Source organism: Pimephales promelas, chromosome 10 (assembly GCF_988280905.1).
Source record: "Pimephales promelas chromosome 10, fPimPro1.hap1.1, whole genome shotgun sequence".
Taxonomy (NCBI): Eukaryota; Metazoa; Chordata; class Actinopteri; order Cypriniformes; family Leuciscidae; genus Pimephales; species Pimephales promelas.
In genome coordinates this window covers 5,206,417-5,224,149 of record NC_142778.1, presented here as the reverse complement: position 1 = coordinate 5,224,149, position 17,733 = coordinate 5,206,417, and the positions used below count along the sequence as shown (strand labels likewise).

The window sequence follows — 17,733 nt, the reverse complement described above, 5'->3', positions numbered from 1 at the left end:
CCTTGCTGGAATAACGAAAGGGATAAGAGTCCAAATAAAAAATGATACTTAATAGAAAAACAATTGCGAATAAGTGAAAACAACTGGAGAGGAACAAGACTTATGCATGAAACTCTTAAAAAAAATACTGTGATGGTATACACATATATATATACACTCACCAGCAACTTTATTAAGTATGCCTGTTCAACTACTCGTTGACACAAACATCTAATCAGCCAATCACATGGCAACAATTAATTTGCATTAGGCATGTAGTCAAGATAATCTACTGAACATCAGAATGGGGAAGAAAGGTTGTTGTAAAACGGGTCGTTGGTGCAGGGCCGTCCTTAGGGACTATATAATGAGACCATAAGAGAACCAACAAAGAATGGTTTAAATACAATTAAAGCTGTTATTTTATATAACAAGTATGATAATATTAGATGATACAAGTATACAAGTGTCTAAAAATCAAATGCTTAAAAAACTCAAAACATAAGGGCAGATAATTATGTATGATTGAAGAGTAAATGGAAATTAGTCCTCAAAATGAAAACCTCGAAAAAGAATAATAGAAAGCCCATCATTGCACTCAAATCAAGCACAGCGTCAGTTCAGACAGGCCATGTAGGACTTCCAAGTCCTAGAGAGTCATGGACATCATCATGAGAGACACACCCATCCTCTTAGAAAGCTACAGCATAGACATCCTGGACTTCACTGATACATCTACATGTTAAACCACGGCTTAAAGACATTACTAAATGTCTTAATCATCTGTACAGTATATTGCTCAAGCCGATGGTTCCAGAGGGGGGGAACAAGAACCCCCATAAGGAACCATACCGCCAAAGATAAATTGTGTTCAGTAAACTCAAGTAAACTTGCCAAAGTGGTCTCTGAATTGATCCAATACACAGAATGTTCAGGCCACCGCCGCGAATGGGCCTCCTCAATGGTTCAGCTAAAGAACGTGCCTTCATAGAGAAACTAGAGCAATTCCACACCAGCACCTGCAACGACCCTCCAGCTTTTCCAGATCAGAAACCAGCTGAAAGTGTCAGAACAGCTGAAAGAAGCAATACAGACTTGGTCCTAGAACAAAGGCACTGAAAAGAAACTTGGCTGAGCCAACACATATATTAAATACAGAGCTGTGAGAGATGAATGGATGAGGAGAGAGCGTGTAGGTCTGAAAGTGGAGTTGCATCAAAGGCATTCTAAACATTTACTAAAGTATTGGGCTCATGGACTTGAGTTGAGTTTGAGTGGGCATCTAGTGATGGAGGATGGTGTGTGTGTGAGAGAGAGATGGTATATTATCCAAGTAATACATGTTGGTTTGTGTATGTTTGTCTTAGTGGTTTGTAGTGTGGTATGTCTACCATCTCTTATGGCCTCGCTGCGATGGTGTCTGGGTTTGTGTAGTATAACCCATGCCATTCCTTGAATGTTTTGGAGGTACGCCAGGCTTCTCACTACAGTTATCACCTTCATCATATCCACAATTTCCTGCATGGCTGCACACGTGACTCTGGTGAGATGCACTTGCACCCACTTGCACATAATAAAAAGTCACTTAAGTCTATTTAAAGAGAGAAATGATCATTTGAAAAAAAAAATAGACAGATTTTTGCAATTATATCAAATATAATGCTGTTTTTAATTAATATCACCAAACATTACAGAATTTCTCCAGCTAATATGTTTGTTTTGTTGTTTTCCTGGTGACAATGATGTCACTTTCATGGTGGAAAACTGTCACTTCCTGCTTTCACATGCTATTGACCTATGGCTAAGCCACGCCCCCTCCACTCACTCAGACAAACAGTCAACATTCGGGGACAGGCGCAATGGCAGCTTTCACTGTAGGAGACATTTCATTGCCATCACCGTTTGGTGCTGTATTTACATGAATCATTCAGTACAACATTGTTAACATTTGTTATCTTGATTTTTCACAGATACGTAAATGAAGACGCTAATGTTTTCTACTGTTAGGCTAACGTTACATTAGAGATTTTAAAGATGTTCAAATACGTTATTGACTGCTTTTGAACAGATGTTGACATCCTTGTTTAATGTATCCACATTTAGTTGGTGTTGTGGTCTACCGCATAACTTAATCGCATAACTTAATCCAGAGCAGACACTTATCTCGGTTGAGATGTGGCTTGGGAAAGGGTAAAAAATACACACCGTCACCCGGCCTCTCGGGAACCTAGTGTCAGAGTAGCATGTAACCCATGCACAACGTTTGACCATTGTAAGCTTAAAATGACAAGAAAAAAAAAACGAATTAAAACTGACTAAACTGCAATGGACGTGGAAGCAGAGAATGTCTGAGTGTATTGGGTTAGCTGTGCACTGTGATTGGCTCATCGCATTTGAAGGCGTGGCTTAGCCATAGGTCAATTGGATATTTCCTTCTTCCCACTTCTGAAGTCGTGATTATCAGCTTGTCGCATTCAAGTGCTTTGTTGTTGGAAAGAACAGGAATCATGTTAGTTTTTTGCCTATTTATTGGAAAAAGCTTGTCACAGCCAAAATTATATTTAGCATCGCATTCATTGACAACCATATAATCATTCACCGCACAATCTATCTCGTCAGCTTGCTGACAATTATGGAATTTCACTCAACTACAAGATCGCTGTGTATAAAACATACAATACGCTAATGGGTTATTCATGTAAATATGCACTACTTTAACGGCTAGACAACGCGATGTAGCGGTTGTTGAAAAAAACAAATAAAGAATAGCACTCACAGCGGGAATCGTTCTCCCCTGCGCCACGTTTAAAGTTCGTGGCCCGACCAACTCTGAAACTAGCATTTCAAAATGATCTCAGATCTTTAGCGGTAAATACAACTTGAGAGGGAGTTCACGTGCAATTTTTTATACAGTGTATTAGGGGCATGAAAATGTTGTGCATGACAGGAGTGCGCAGTACACGACCCACATCCTTCTGTCTGTGTTTGACTGCCGTGAGATGGATGTTCCCAAACTGACGGACCTCTCATGCGCTAAAGGAACACCGGGAATATGGTTTCAGTCGGAGGCAATGCTGTCTGTCAGGTGAGTTATGATCTGTTTGGTCAAATCTGCGGATCTCTTACGGGAAGAGCAGGTTGATTCTCGCTCGTGAGGGCTGGAAATTTTCCACAGGACTGCCCCATCCAGAATACACATGCAACACACACTGAACTACCTTTGTCAGGGGCAGCCACCTTCCCTCCCGTCTGCATTGCTCTCTCTTTCTCTCTCTCTCTTTCTCCCATCATGGAGGCGTAAACCAGCATGCTGGCAGGTCTAATCTACAGCACATTTCCCCTCGCTGCTACGAATCCCAGCTATGCCTGCAGGCGCCATTTTATACCCATGAAATGCAAAACAATGCAGCAAATAAGCTGTAATAAGATTACACTCATATGACGCCCAGAGAAAGGAAGGAAGAATAAAGACCTAAAATCTGGGCTGTTTAAGATTATTGTTTAAGATCTGTTCTACTGTCTCTGTAATCCCATCTGAAAAGATTGTTCCCATGATTCACAGATAATGACAGGTGTTGGAGGAGTCACTAAGATGTTTAAGCCGTTCAACAGACTTAACTTCCTCTTTATCATTCCGTAAATATACAATAGGGGCATTTTCTCTGTGAACAAATCAGTGTTTTGAATTGATCTTTTAAGTGTACTTACTGTTCTTGTTCACATCTGTGTACTGGTAGATATGATTAGTTCTCTGAAGTTCCTGCCTTTTAAAATGTATGATCCTTGTATTGAATGTGCAGTTTTACCTAAAATTTTAAAAGTATAGACTACTTAAAAAAAACTACACTGGCAACTATAATATTGATGAATAAAAGGCCACTTAAAAGAGAGTACATTTTCATGACAATGTTTCTTAACACACGGACGTACACTTTTAAAAAAGTGCTCTTTGTAATAATGTCAAATTAAATGGGTTTTAAAAGTATTTTGTCGTACATTAAAGAAGGACACTTTATTTGTGGTGGTGGTGATGGCGCAGTGGATAAGACACATGCCTTTGGTGTGAGAGAGCCGGGCTCAAATCCACTGTGAGACACCAATGTGTACTTGAGCAAGACACTTAACCCCTAGTTGCTCCAGAGGCATGCGACCTCTGACATATATAGCAATTGTAAGTCGCTTTGGATAAAAGCGTCAGCTAAATGAATAAATGTAAATGTATTTGTATGTCTTACTAACATACTAAAATACTGTAATGGTGCGTTCACACTGGTCAATGCAAAGTCGCGTTAAGTCAATGCAAAGACGCATTACGCGCGTAAAAAATTCCTGCGACGTGAATGAGGCGTAGAGCGCAGCGCGGTAAACGGGAATAAGCCTCATTTGCGCATCAAGTTTGCGCGAATGACGTAAATTGAGCGTCTGGCGCAATAAGCGCATTACGTGCGAATGATTTAGTTAGTGCTATTTGTGCATTCGCGCTTTTGACGCGAATTCGCGTCTGCCGCCCGAGTTGAAAAATTTGAACTTTGGCGTCAATTCGCGCCGCGTTAACCAATCAAGCAAATGTTTTATCACTTAAAACTTTATTTCAATATACCAGACATGTTCATTTTGTATTTAATGTTATTTATTCCATATCTAGATTATATGAAATATTATTATGATGTAAAGACAACCTACAACCAACATACGTGCATAAGTTCGTGTCTGGACGTGAGAGAAAAAAATTACAGGACAGGTTAATAACTTTTGGAGGCTGGACTATTTATCATCAAAACAAATGACAGATTAGATGGATGAGGGCGAGGGTGATCCTCGCTCCGATGCGGGACAACAGGTCATTAAACTGGGCGCGGGACAGGCGGAAGTACTGCTGACAGCGGCCGTCATCCAGACACAGCTCCTGGAGCGAGCAAATGGTAAAACTCACTAAACGTTTCGCAAATACAGCGACGATGATCCCCACGTCGCTGTTCTGCTCTCCAAAAAAAAAACAGATCGGTGACTCTCTCGATGAATGCTCGATCAACATATAAAAGATGGCCGCCAACGGGTTTCAAATCTGATGCGCGTGAATTTCGCATCAAACTTTTGTTTTTACGCGCGTCAGTTTCACTCTTGACGCACGAATTAACACAAAGTGGTCAAGCGTCAAACTAGACGCGAATTTGACGCGCTATTCACGTCCGGTGTGAACGCACAGTAAGGGGTGCATAGGGATGAGGGAGAGATAGAATCGACATGCAAGGACTACTTTAATAACAACACGAACATAGTATTGGGAATATTGGGCAAACAAAGAAACTCAGGACATTACCTCTCTCAACCCTGTCCACCATCTTGAAAGTTTTTTTGTTTGTTTTTTTTCCTCTGAGCAGTGAATGTTATGCTTCCTTTTGGAACAGGCTTCACATCTATAATGCTTTAAAATTTTGTTTATGATATTGCTGTTTGTAATGAGATAGCTGTGCAAACTTTACTCAAGCGGTTGCCATCGAAAGCTTCTCAGTTCTTATGCCGGTTTGAGTCTCGCTAGGCCTGCTCCAGTTGAGATGGTGCCGTGACCCGGGTGGCATTCCCTGCAATTCCCCATGTATTTCTATAGGCACATCGGTGTTTCAATCTAGCCAAGTCTAATGTTAGTTTAGTCTGAGCCAAGAAAAGCCAGTCTGATCATTCTGTATGTAAGGACAGAGGGCTTTGCCCCCAGTATTAGGCCTCCTGGTGGTTGGGTAATTACAGCACACCAGAAATGGCATCGCCATGGTAATGCTGGCAAATCCAGACAGAGAGGCCGGAGCCACAGGCTCCACTAATCCTGTTTGAGACCATCAGGAGCCATGGCCGCCCCAGCCGGAAGACTTACAATTACCCAGTGGAGAAAGAGAGGGAATGAAGGAATGGGAAAAAGAGGGAGAATAGAACTGTGCATAAATCCCCTCCAGTTTCTTATTCTCCCTCTCTCACACAGCTTTTGTTCAAAATAACTTCAGACCTTTCATTGTTCAGCCTTGAAACTTTCCAAGAAAATACACATACAACACTGTTTCCAGCATTTTCAATAATTGCATCTTCAATTCCCATGAACTATTTAGTTAATCTACATAAATACAGATATTTGTACTGTTGAAGGGAAGTTGATAAAAAAATGAATATGTCTGGTTCTGTTATTATGTGGGTTGGCCTGTGATGTGTTTGAGTTTCAATGACTATGAGGAATAAATGTGTTTGGGTGAGTATGGGTCCAGTAAAATCCTGCAGCACTACACCCAACACTACATTAATGAAACTTAAATACTCTCTTAGCTCCTTATAAACGGTTCTAGTCTTCTCCCAGAGGTCCTTAATAAAGACAAATTCCTATTATACTCCATGCTATATAAACAAGGCTCTTGTAATGTTCCCATTGCCCTTCACAGTGCGTGTTCTTGCCTCATTTGACCTTAGTAAACCTGAACATTTCTCAGCCATTTTCGATCACACTTCAGCGGTTTGTTTTGGGGCCAAAGGACCCGACAACTTCCTTGGCCCCTCATGTGTCCTGTCCATTCTTTTTAACAAGGTTGGACTTATTGAACACAGTTCTGAATGCTACACACACGCACACACTCTAATCCCTCATATTGGGCGTATCAGCTCAGAGAATAGAGCACAGTGGTAGTCTCTCTCTCTCAGGTTCGTCCCCTTCATTTGGGCTGCTATCAGGGGTTCCGCCCAGCCTCGGTTCATTCCCAATCCCTGATCCAGCTTGCCAATCCAATCAACCCCTCATTAAGACACACAGCGGGGTGGTCAGGAACCGAGCTTACTGCTCATTCACACATATCTACTCATCCACAGGGGTTACACACACACACAGTAGTGTACAAGCACCTTACACACAGATACATCCTCAACTGCTTTCATATGAACATCATCATATGTGCATAAAACAACTACAAACAATAAAATACACAGATATACATTATCACTCAGTACAAAAACCCACTATATGAAGTTCATATTTTATACAAATATAGTTTTTATTTTATTTTATCGGTAACACTTTACTTCGATAGTCCATTAGACATTCTACCATGAGTAACTTTGCAGGTACATGTCAGCTAACTATCATTGGAGGATTAGTAGACTGTCTCCTTACAGTTTTTCAGAATTGTTAAAACACTAAACCCCATTCTCTGAACCAAATTCTCATAAGCCTACACTGTAATTTTAACGGTAAAGAATTTTAAGTTAAGTCTGCAAAATAATTTTCGTTTCTACCGTATTTTTAACGGTAAAGTTCTGGCAACCACAGTTGCAGTTTTTTTACCGTAAAAATAACGGTTTTATTTTTTACAGTGTAAACCAATTTGTCGAATAAATCACCCTTTCTGTAAAACATTTAGTTCAGGTGGTTAAAAAAAATGTTTGCAAATCTCATGCACTCTTTTTTCAAAACTCTAAACACATTTTCACTCAATAAAACACTTTTCGCACTGTGACGCACTGTGATTTGTAGCAACAATATCTATTTATTTATTTATTTATTTATTTTTTGCATGTCACATGCAGTACATTTAACAGGGCTGACTGAAAAATAAATGTATTAAATACACTTGGGGCTATGGAAAAGTAGGAAGTTTGTGTGAGGTTTTTCCTAACCCTGCTCTGAAGGAGGCAGGGCTGTATCTGGGGCATCCGGTGTCCCAGTGCAGGTTGGGGGGTTGAAATCCCAAGATTTCCCCAAGAATCGTCACCACATTTCGCCCCGCGACGGCCGAGAAGGTTCATAATCTGGATTAAAAGTGCTAACTCTCTTTGTTAAACATTGCTTTCCCCACACTCTAAAAAATGCTGAGTTGTTTCAACCCAAATTTGGGTCAAATATGGACAAACCCAAATGTTGGTTTAAAAATGTAATTCAAAAATTTATAGTTGAAAGTGAAAGATGAAGGTGGGTTAAAATTTGAAATTACATAACATTTGGGTTAAAACAACTCAGCATTGTTTAGAGTGCAGGGTTAAAAGTGGCCATAAGGGGTGCAAAGTAATAAACAGACCAGTGAAAACCTTTCCGACACACCATTTAATGGGAGAGGGAGTTGTTGAAAACACACGATTTTTGACACAAATCTGACGCGCCTTTGGAGGGATAACGCAATTCACACCAACAAAACATTCTGACATGCACCGTTTTCCATGATAGAATCATGTCCCCTTTGGGCGGACCAACAGAGCGCTGCAGTGTGAGTCTGAACTATTACGGCATACACATCACCCCACTCTGAGCACACGCAGGAAAATAAACACACAGAGGGGAGGACATGGACATAGAGACAGAGCAATGTGTGTATGAGGCAGAGAGAGACAGAATGTAGAAGATGAACAAAGAAATGATAGCTTCAATGGTCAGCCTGTGGCATTAGACAGGAATGAATGGTTTGGTGTGAAGTGGCAGGGCGGAGGCTCGGGGAACAGGGAGGCAGAGGAAGGTGAGGCATTACTGCTGGATGGAGAAGTCTAGTGCCCGGACCGTCAGTCTGCCAGTGTAAATATCCATTGCCCATTCCACACTTCCGTTTCAACGCTGGGATAAAGTAAACTGAAGAGTAAATGGAAAACAATCTTTGGAATGTTTCTCTATATACAGAATTATATTCCATCTTTTTCTTCAGTGTCTTCACAAATTTGTATGGATATGAAGATACTGACAGGAAACATGTTGAACAGAGATTTAATGCAATATACTTTGTGTAATGTAGCTGTTTGACCATGAAAAAGGTCTGCAAAGTTACAAAGCACTCCAAAGAAAGTTATTTTCTATATCAGTGCACACTGTTTCTGAGCTCCCTGATAGTAGTCTTATGTTTTCTTCTGGATATACTAGTGACGTAGTAATCGAGTCTGGTCTTGGACCAGAGGACGATTTCTGGTTTCACCCACAAAGACACCTACATCTTGGATGCCCTTGAAGTAAGCTAAAACATATCAAAAATTTATTTCAAAGTGAACTATCCCTTTAAGACGTGAAGACGACTGCTCTAAACAATTCCCAATCTAGCTTAGTCTGTAGGCTTAACTGTTGAATATTACCTGGGGTGATATCAAAGACTCGGTCTTGACTCGGACTCGACTGTATTTGAAAACCAATGGACTCGGTCTTGACCTGGACTCGACCCTTCAAAGACTCGGTCTTGACTCGGACTCGACTGTATTTGAAAACCAACGGTCTCGACTCGAACTCGACCCTTCAAAGACTCGGTCTTGACTCGGATTTGGCTGTATCTGAAAACCAATGGACTAAGACTCGACTCGGACTCGACCCTTCAAAGACTCGGTCTTGACTCGGACTTGACTGTATTAGAAAACCAACGGACTCAGTCTCGACTCAGACTCGACCCTTCTAAGACTCGGTCTTGACTCGCACTCGACTGTATTTGAAAACCAACGGACTCGGTCTCGAGTCGTACTCGACCCTTCAAAGACTTGGTCTCGACTCGAACTCAACCCTTCAAAGACTCGGACTCGACCCTTCAAAGACTGGGTCTGGACTCGGACTCGACTGTATTTGAAAACCAACAGACTCGGTCTTGAGTCGGACTCGACCCTTCAAAGACTTGGTCTCGGACTCAACCCTTCAAAGACTCGGTCTTGACTCGGACTCGACTGTATTAGAAAACCAACGGACTCGGTCTCGACTCGGACTCGACCCTTCAAAGACTCGGTCTTGACTCGGACTCGACCCTTCAAAAACTTGGTCTCGACTCGGACTCGGCATAGGCGGTCTTGTCCCCATCACTAGGATATACATGTCACTATATTCCTCATTTAAATAATTCCCACCAAAGTCATACACAAAAAAACGCAGCTCTTAGTTGTGTTAGTAGTGTTGAGACTTGAGAACTTACGGTTATGGTAAGTGGTTGACCAATAATAACACACTGGTCCAGCTGACCAATCAGAGCACATTGAGCTTTTCGGAAGGAGGAGCTTCATAGAGACCGTAACTAGCAGACAAAGACTCAACGAGCACAAAGTGTGATTATTAAGGTCTTATTGGGTAAAAACTGTAAATGTTAAATATATACTGTATGTCCACTAGAAGATTATTTTTTAGAAAAACATACAAAGACATATCCCTCCCCTCAAAAAACAAAAATACTTTTTAAACACACACACAAAAAAGATATTTTGACATTCCTTTAAAATATATTTTGTATTTTACAGAATATATAAAATCATACAGGCTTGGAATGACATGGGGATGAGTAAATGATGCCAGAATGTTTATTTTTGGGTGAACTACTCCTGTAGAGCCACAAAACTCCAATTTTGATTTCATGGGGTCTTTACAAATATCTCATTTGTCATTTTTCTTCCCTACGGTTCTACACGTTTCCCATAGAAGTTTATGATGAATGTGTGGGATTCCACCTGGCGTCTTGCACTCCCTTTGTTTGGGAGGAGATAAAACTAACACAAAGTCAGACAAAGCTCTCTACACGTCTTCTGCCTACACAGCAAAATTCAAGCCAATGTTGACTTCTTTTGAGGTGAGAGTGGCTATCCATGTGAGAATAGCTGATTTATTTTACATGCATGTCTTCATTTGATTTGCCAAAGAAAAAAAAAGAATCCTTGGCTGTGGGATGTTATTCTCTAAGACTTTTTCTCTCTTTCTATATATTCAGTGGCCCCAAAAGTCATGATCAAAGTATTTGGGCACTTAGATCATACTAGATAACAAAATATTAAACCAAGTGGCATTTATCTTCTCATTGGCCTGACCTCGTGCTGCGAAGAGGGAGAGCGTTTTTCAGGGTGAAAGGGTTACAGCTTTCTTGTGCATTCCAGCAGAAATCGCAGAATCAATGGCCATGAAATTCATTTCTCACATGGCTGGATGTGCGTCTACTAATCATAACCTGGACTGACAATTCAATCACGCCTCCAGTGCCTCTCTTTCACTGCTTTTATTCTTCCTTCCACCTGTCCTGCCTGCCTCCACCACCACCCACGAGAACTCATTACACAAGCCCCCCCAATACTTCATTAGCCTCTATGAAGAAAAAAAAAAACAATTAACAATGCCAACCATGATTACTGTAATGGCTGTAACGGGGCTGGTGACCCGGTTCTCCTCTGTATCCTGCGCACAAACACACACTGCTCTTGGGAGGGGCCCAGCCGGATACGGTTTCAAGGCCTCCAAGAGCTGAGTAATGACCAGTCTGTGTGGGTGATTTGGTAAGGAAATGGAGAGAGAGAGAGAGAGAGAGAGAAAGAAATATAGTTAGAGAAGGTGGCCTATACCCAGAGGAAATTTTTATTGCTCTGAGGTTTCTCTTTCATAGCTCAGTAGACTTAATGGGGTTCTCCAATATGTTTGGTTGAAGTACTTTGTCTCAGGTGTTTCTCACAAAAATCCCTAATGAGACACAAAGACACAGACAACTCAGTTGTTGAACAGTGTTAATCTCGTCAATGAGTTACTGACAAAAACTTTAGTTTAACAAGTTTTTGGGGGATTTGGATTTGGTCAACGGTAACGAAGACAAGCTGAAGAAATTAACAATGACGATACTTAAAGGAGTAGTTCACTTTTAAAAAAACAAGGTCTTTTTTGGACCTTGAACTGTTTGGTTCCCATTGAAGTCCATTATATGGAGAAAATCCTAGAATGTTTTCATCAAAAACCTTAATTTCTTTTCGACTGAAGAAAGAAAGACATGGACATCTTGGATGACATGGGGGTGAGTAAATTATCAGCAAAAGTTTTTTTTTAAAGTGAACTACTCCTTTAAAGATAGGCCTACAATGCCGTAACAATGTACTTGAGATCAGTGGTTCTCAACTCTACACATTTTGTGCATACTATCCATCCTAAATAATATTCAGGGTTGTGGACTCGAGTCGCATGACTTGACCTGTACCCAAGTCCCAAATTTGATGACTTGCGACTCAAATCGAAAAAGTATAAGGTGGCGAATTGTATTATTGCATTGCAAAATGTACACAGATTGTAATTTAAAGCGTTGGAGGGATGTCAATGGAGAAATACCTACACATAATGGTGTAAATGCATCTTCCAGCAGAGGTTAATGCTGAAGCCAAACAGACAAATACCAAATGTGTATTTCGAAAGCAAATAGGGTTAATTTGGCTTTAATGCTGACTGAAAGATCTCCATTTAATGTCTTTGCCGTCTAGAAGAAATATTAAAGCAATCTTGAGATATTTCTTTCCTATGCATATCAGTTGAGAGAGAGTCAGGTCACGTTGTCCTCCTATCAGGGGCCCTGTTTTGTCTTAAAGCGTGAGCTATGGGCCTGTTAAAACACTCCAGTCCATCATTGAAGAGTCTGGCGCGGAAAGAGTGCTTGCGAGAGAGAGAACAACAGAACATAGGAGAGGAAGAGAGTGATGAATGTGCAGAGTTCAGTAAATGGCTGCATTAGACTAATGGCTGATTACGGCAATTTACTGTAAGTCCTGCCAGGGAGCACATTCCAGGCCGCGGTGGTGGTTAATCTTACTCCGGGTTTAGGGGATGAGGGGTCCCTGAGAAAGGGCCCTGGGCGCTGGGCTTTTGGTGTGGGTGAGCGGGGCCTATAGCGTGCCTCCAAACAGGCCAGCGTGAGCCTGCGGAAGAACACGCTCTCTGGCAGAGCTGCACTCAAGACCCCAAACTCGCTGGATTAATGCCGATTGTTTGGGAATGACTGTGAGCTCCGGACCACACAAGAAGAGAGCTGAAAGAAAGAGAGACAGAGACAGGGATGGAAAAAGAGAGAGAGAAAATAAAGAAAAAAGACAGTAAAGCAGCGAGACAACTGCATCGAGTTACAGCAGATCTCCTTTATTTCATCACTTTATTCCTCTTCTGCTGGTTTTCATCTACAGTAACTTTCCCTCTGTTTCAGTGAATGTTGCTCTCTCCACAAAAAAACAATAAAGTCCCAGTTCCCAAAGTCCCAAAAATAAATATTCTGTCATTATTTACATTATGTGCCCTAAAGTTATTCCAAAACCTCATACTGTTGTTATTCTCTTCAGTGGAAACACAAAAGGAGAAATCTGATGCAGCTCTTTTACAGGCAATGACCACACTAATGGTGACCACAATTGTAAATCTCCAAAAAGCACCAATAATGACTCTTGCACTATATTCCGGAAAAAAAAAAATCATAAAATCAATTTGTGTGATGAGCAGGCAGAATTATATGTAATTGCCTCCTGTGAAGCTTAGGTCATACTGTATATGCCATCAATCCAGGCTCATTGGAACTACAATACGCAAAACTGCAAACATTTACATTTATATATACTGTACATTTGGTAACACTTTACAATACGGGTGCACTAATATGCATTAATTCATGCTTAACTTATGAACAGATAATCATGAGTTAATGTATAAACTAAACCATTATTTAATGATTACTGCATCAGCAACTAATAAAGAGTCTATATAATTAATAGATTAAGTAATAGATGAATTGCTATTATTTCAATGCGTCATTGTGTATTAATTCCTTAATAACATAATTTAATGTGTTAATTACCACAACTAGTTATAGCTATGCACTTCAACTTTCTGCTGTCTGCTTTAATTATTCATTAGTTAATGATTTACAAAGGTATCATTATGTTATGACTTTACTTGTTGGGGCACATCATTATTAACTAGTCAGTTAGTAATTGTAGTAATTCGCACATGAATTTGCTCTAACAATGAAGTAATTAATCATGTATTAATGCATATTAGTGTACTTGTCATTATCTGAAGTTGAAATACAAGGCTTTGGCTCATTCTGGTAATTAATACTATTAGTTAAAAAAATGAGTTTTTATGGAATTAATCCACAATTACATATTAAATGAATAACAATTCATGTATGAACTAATACATCATCAACATTACAGACTCTTAATTAGTTCCTAATGTGGTAATCATTAATGAATAGCTTAATCATTAGTTACACATTTATGCAGTATTATCTGTGCATTAGTTAAGCATTAATTAATGCTTATTAGTGCACCCATCTAGTTATATTAGTGCACCCATCTAGTCATCTATATTAGTTTTACTGCAGTTTTCCGCTGAGGCAGTAAAACACCAACTTCATCTTTTTTTCCTTTTCACATAAATTATTATCACAGGGGTAGAGTATCGATAAATATTTTCCGTATATTTGTTGTATGAAACAGAGCTGCTTCAAACTGCGCTAATTTGGAGGGAAAAAATCTAATAGTTTGAGAGTCGGTAAGTGAAAGAATTTCATAAAACTATTGCTTTAATTCTACCTGCCATGGGAGGTCTGAGAGAGATGGAGAAATAAAGAGAGAGACAGTGCGCTTAGAGAGGGAAAACTAAAGGGCAAGTAATTAATCACAAAAACACAAGCACACTTATTGATTTGCATCACTCCTTCACACACAAACAGTCTCTTTCAAAGGCATCCCCCGCAAAATATCCTCAGTTGACCAATGAGGTTAATTAGAGACTGCAACACACACAAACATGTTTACATACCAGTGAAGAACTGCTGGGACTGACAGGTTTTGTGATGGAGTCTGAGTGGGCGGAAGTAGAAGCAGGGCGGGTGGATGAGTCCGTCTGTACTGACATGTCAGCACTAAGAATGAAACACAACAGACGGGACATGTGAGTATGCCAGCTGCAAGAAAGAGCCAAAAACATTTCTGCTTCAGTTTAAATCAGAAAATGGGCTCAATTTCCATTTCATGATTACTTTAATGCGCTGCATTCATTTGGCAGGACAGAGACAGGAAGGAGGGATGGAGGGAGCGAGAAAAGGAGACTGGTGCACAAAGAGGTGAGAAGGCCATAAAATCTGTGGGTGCTTCTTCTCATTGCAGTAAATCATGATTTCAGATGAGTTTACCTGGTGCTCACACACTTAAACTGAAAAAAGGGTCCCAGGTTCACGAGCAAGTTTAGTGACAATGACTTTTTAGTTTTTCCAGAGTCAGGGTGCACGGGTTTTTTATCAGGCTATACTGGGAAATGAAGTTGTGTTTAGAGTTGCAGCTGCAACAATGAGCTTCTGAGGAAGATCTAGTGGATTTGACAAAGTTTTCAATGTTGATTTACATATTTGCTAATTCCTTCACTCATTCATTCAACAATGAGTATGATAAAAGATACAGGAAATGACAAGCCAGCCCGGTCTCATCCCAAGGCGTCATATACTGACGCTTTTGACATTTCGTCTACATCCAACGCACATGGCAACCTTTAGCATCAGTATGAGACGCAGATATATATGGGCCAGAAGGCGCCTCTTAGTGGTCTAACCCTAACCCCACCCTATACCTAAAACCAACCCATAACCAGACAAAGCGCTGTGCGTGTTATATTGACACTAAAGGGTGCGTTGTGCATTGGATTTAGATGAAATCTAAATATGACACCTATATGACGCCCTAGGATGAGAATGCGTGACAAGCCAGATCTAAAATATTTTTCTATTTCTTTGATAAAAAAGGTGTTTCACTTTATTTTGATGGTCCCTTTAAAACATTCTGTTGACTATATGAAACGTTGCACCAACATGTCTACTAACTCTCATTAAAGTGTTAGTAGAGTATTGGTAGGGTTAGAGTTAACATAAGTTGACATGTAGTTACTCAGTCAGTAGAATGTACAGGATTATCACAATAAAGAGTTAACAACTAATGTCGTTTTAGTTTCATATTGTTCATCACTAGTTTTATAGGTTGTAAACCTAAGACGAACTCTTTCATATTGCGCTGCATTTCTGTCAGTGTTGTTGACTATCACTGACGGAATGTTGACGCTCGCGCAGCCTCTCGAGCAGAAATCAACACAAATGAGCGCAGCACACACACACTCAGTTAACATACTGCTTATAAAAATCTAAATGTGGAGTTTTTATATCTTTAACATATGTTAAGCAACCTCATTTATTTTTCCTGAACACCATCACGATTGAAAATGTGACATTGATTTCCTAAAACAATTCAATAAACAGTTAAAATTAAATCACTTACATTTTCGATGCAATATTTGGATGGTTTTGTTCTGTTTCAGGAGCGAAAATAGTTCCAAACAAAAATCACAGCAGAACCACGGCACATGTCACAGGAACACTCAACCTGCTTTCATTACTGAATGATTCAGCATTTGAATGACTCAAAGAATCGGTTGAGTCAAAGATTCAATGACCCATTCATAAACATCTGTCTCATTCTTAAAATCAGCCGTTTGAACGAATCGTTTGAATGAATGATTCAATGACTCATTCATTAAGACGCTCGCCTGTCGCCACCTATTGGCGGTTTAGTGTTAAATGTTTAATAGTCATTCTTTCCAACGTTCAACTGTAAATTTAAATCAATTTCATAACATTATTTTATGCAGTTGTAATTTTTCAGTGTAAATGAGGGCTTCCGTACTGATGAGAATATAGTTTCAGAAAAAATTAACACACACAAAATAAAAATAAAAAATCCAGAGAAGCGACTTTTTTACTCGGACAAGATAATTTACGTATGAAAAGGCTTAATGGGCTCTATGCACGGCGTTATTTCCGGTGAAGGATTAAGGATGCTCGATAACTTCCGCCGATCATAGAGTCCAATGCAATACCGAGAATTTATATTGCCGTCCTTATAGCAAGGAGATACATACACCGGTAGGCAGGCACCTTGTTACCACGTCGTGGCCTCCACCAGAATTGATTACCCACCTCTTTTTTTACCACGGTGTGTTATGTACTGTTGTATACATGCTCGATTAATAAAGTTGATAAAAAAGTAAAGTAAATAGTCTCACTTTTAGTTTTGTCTTAACTATTATAATATTTCGAAGAGCAAAAACATGAACTTTAACTATTGGCTTTAGCCAGAGGCCAGTTAGCATAGCATTATTTAGCACTTCAGCTCCACCCACGTCCCGCCTCTTTGCCCATTTCATTTTATCCGGTAGTGACGAGAGGTGACGCGCTGCCAAGATGCCGACGGCCGGCCCCGCCCACTTTTAGGCTTTAAAAACGCTCTTCAGAAACCTACGGGTGACGTCACTGATTCTAGGCTACGTCCATGTTTTTTTACAGTCTATGGTGAGAACAGGCTGGGCTACTGCGACACTAGGTCCTAGTGACTAGGACGAAAGTGACTTTTTAATGTTGTACTGTACCCTCACAGGATGGAGCGGTGTGAACTTCGACCCCACGTCTCTGTGCGTCTGTATGGTGCAGTGATGAGATGCGGGGCCCGGGGACAGCACTACAGGGGATTAATGTAGACTCACACAAAGACAGCCTGACACCCTAACTGACTGACTGACTGACAGCACCCGGCCCACAGCCACTCGCTGCTAACCACAAGAAAAATTAGCAGTGCGGCTAAATTCAACAGTCCCGGCTTTTTCTGTCCACTGCTGTTCCTGATTTTCATTCCAGAGCAATAAACACACGGATTTCTATTCCCCCTCCCTCTCAGCTGTCATCCCTCTCTTACTTTCACTTCTCCCTTATTCTTTTTTCCACAAGTTTCTCCCTCTTTGTCTGGAAGTCCGACATGCCGCCCCCTTTGCCAAACCTCCCCCCAGGCCCTCAAGTGCAGCTGCCAAAAATAAGACAGGCTGCCGAGGGGCCCTGGGGCCTGTGTGTGTGTGTATGCGCGCACTTACTCCTCCAGCCTGCTTGAGTACTTACCCGACTGTATTCAGCCACTTGGATCTGTTTATTTAATATTCAGTCAGCTGTGGGGAGTGAGGTT

The 17,733-nt window shown here is 40.5% G+C and overlaps 1 protein-coding gene across 2 annotated transcripts in view; it reads right to left on the bottom strand.

Annotated features, from left to right (window-relative positions):
* Positions 1-16,124, bottom strand: part of cdon (cell adhesion associated, oncogene regulated) — a 127,753-nt gene extending 111,629 nt beyond the window's left edge. For both annotated transcript variants that reach the window (XM_089135341.1, XM_089135342.1), the window contains exons 1-2: positions 16,003-16,124; positions 14,501-14,603 (exon numbers count right to left, since the gene is read on the bottom strand). The gene's annotated coding sequence lies outside the window, so the exon portion shown is untranslated. The remainder of the gene's footprint in view (positions 1-14,500; positions 14,604-16,002) is intronic.
* Positions 16,125-17,733: the final 1,609 nt, after the last annotated feature.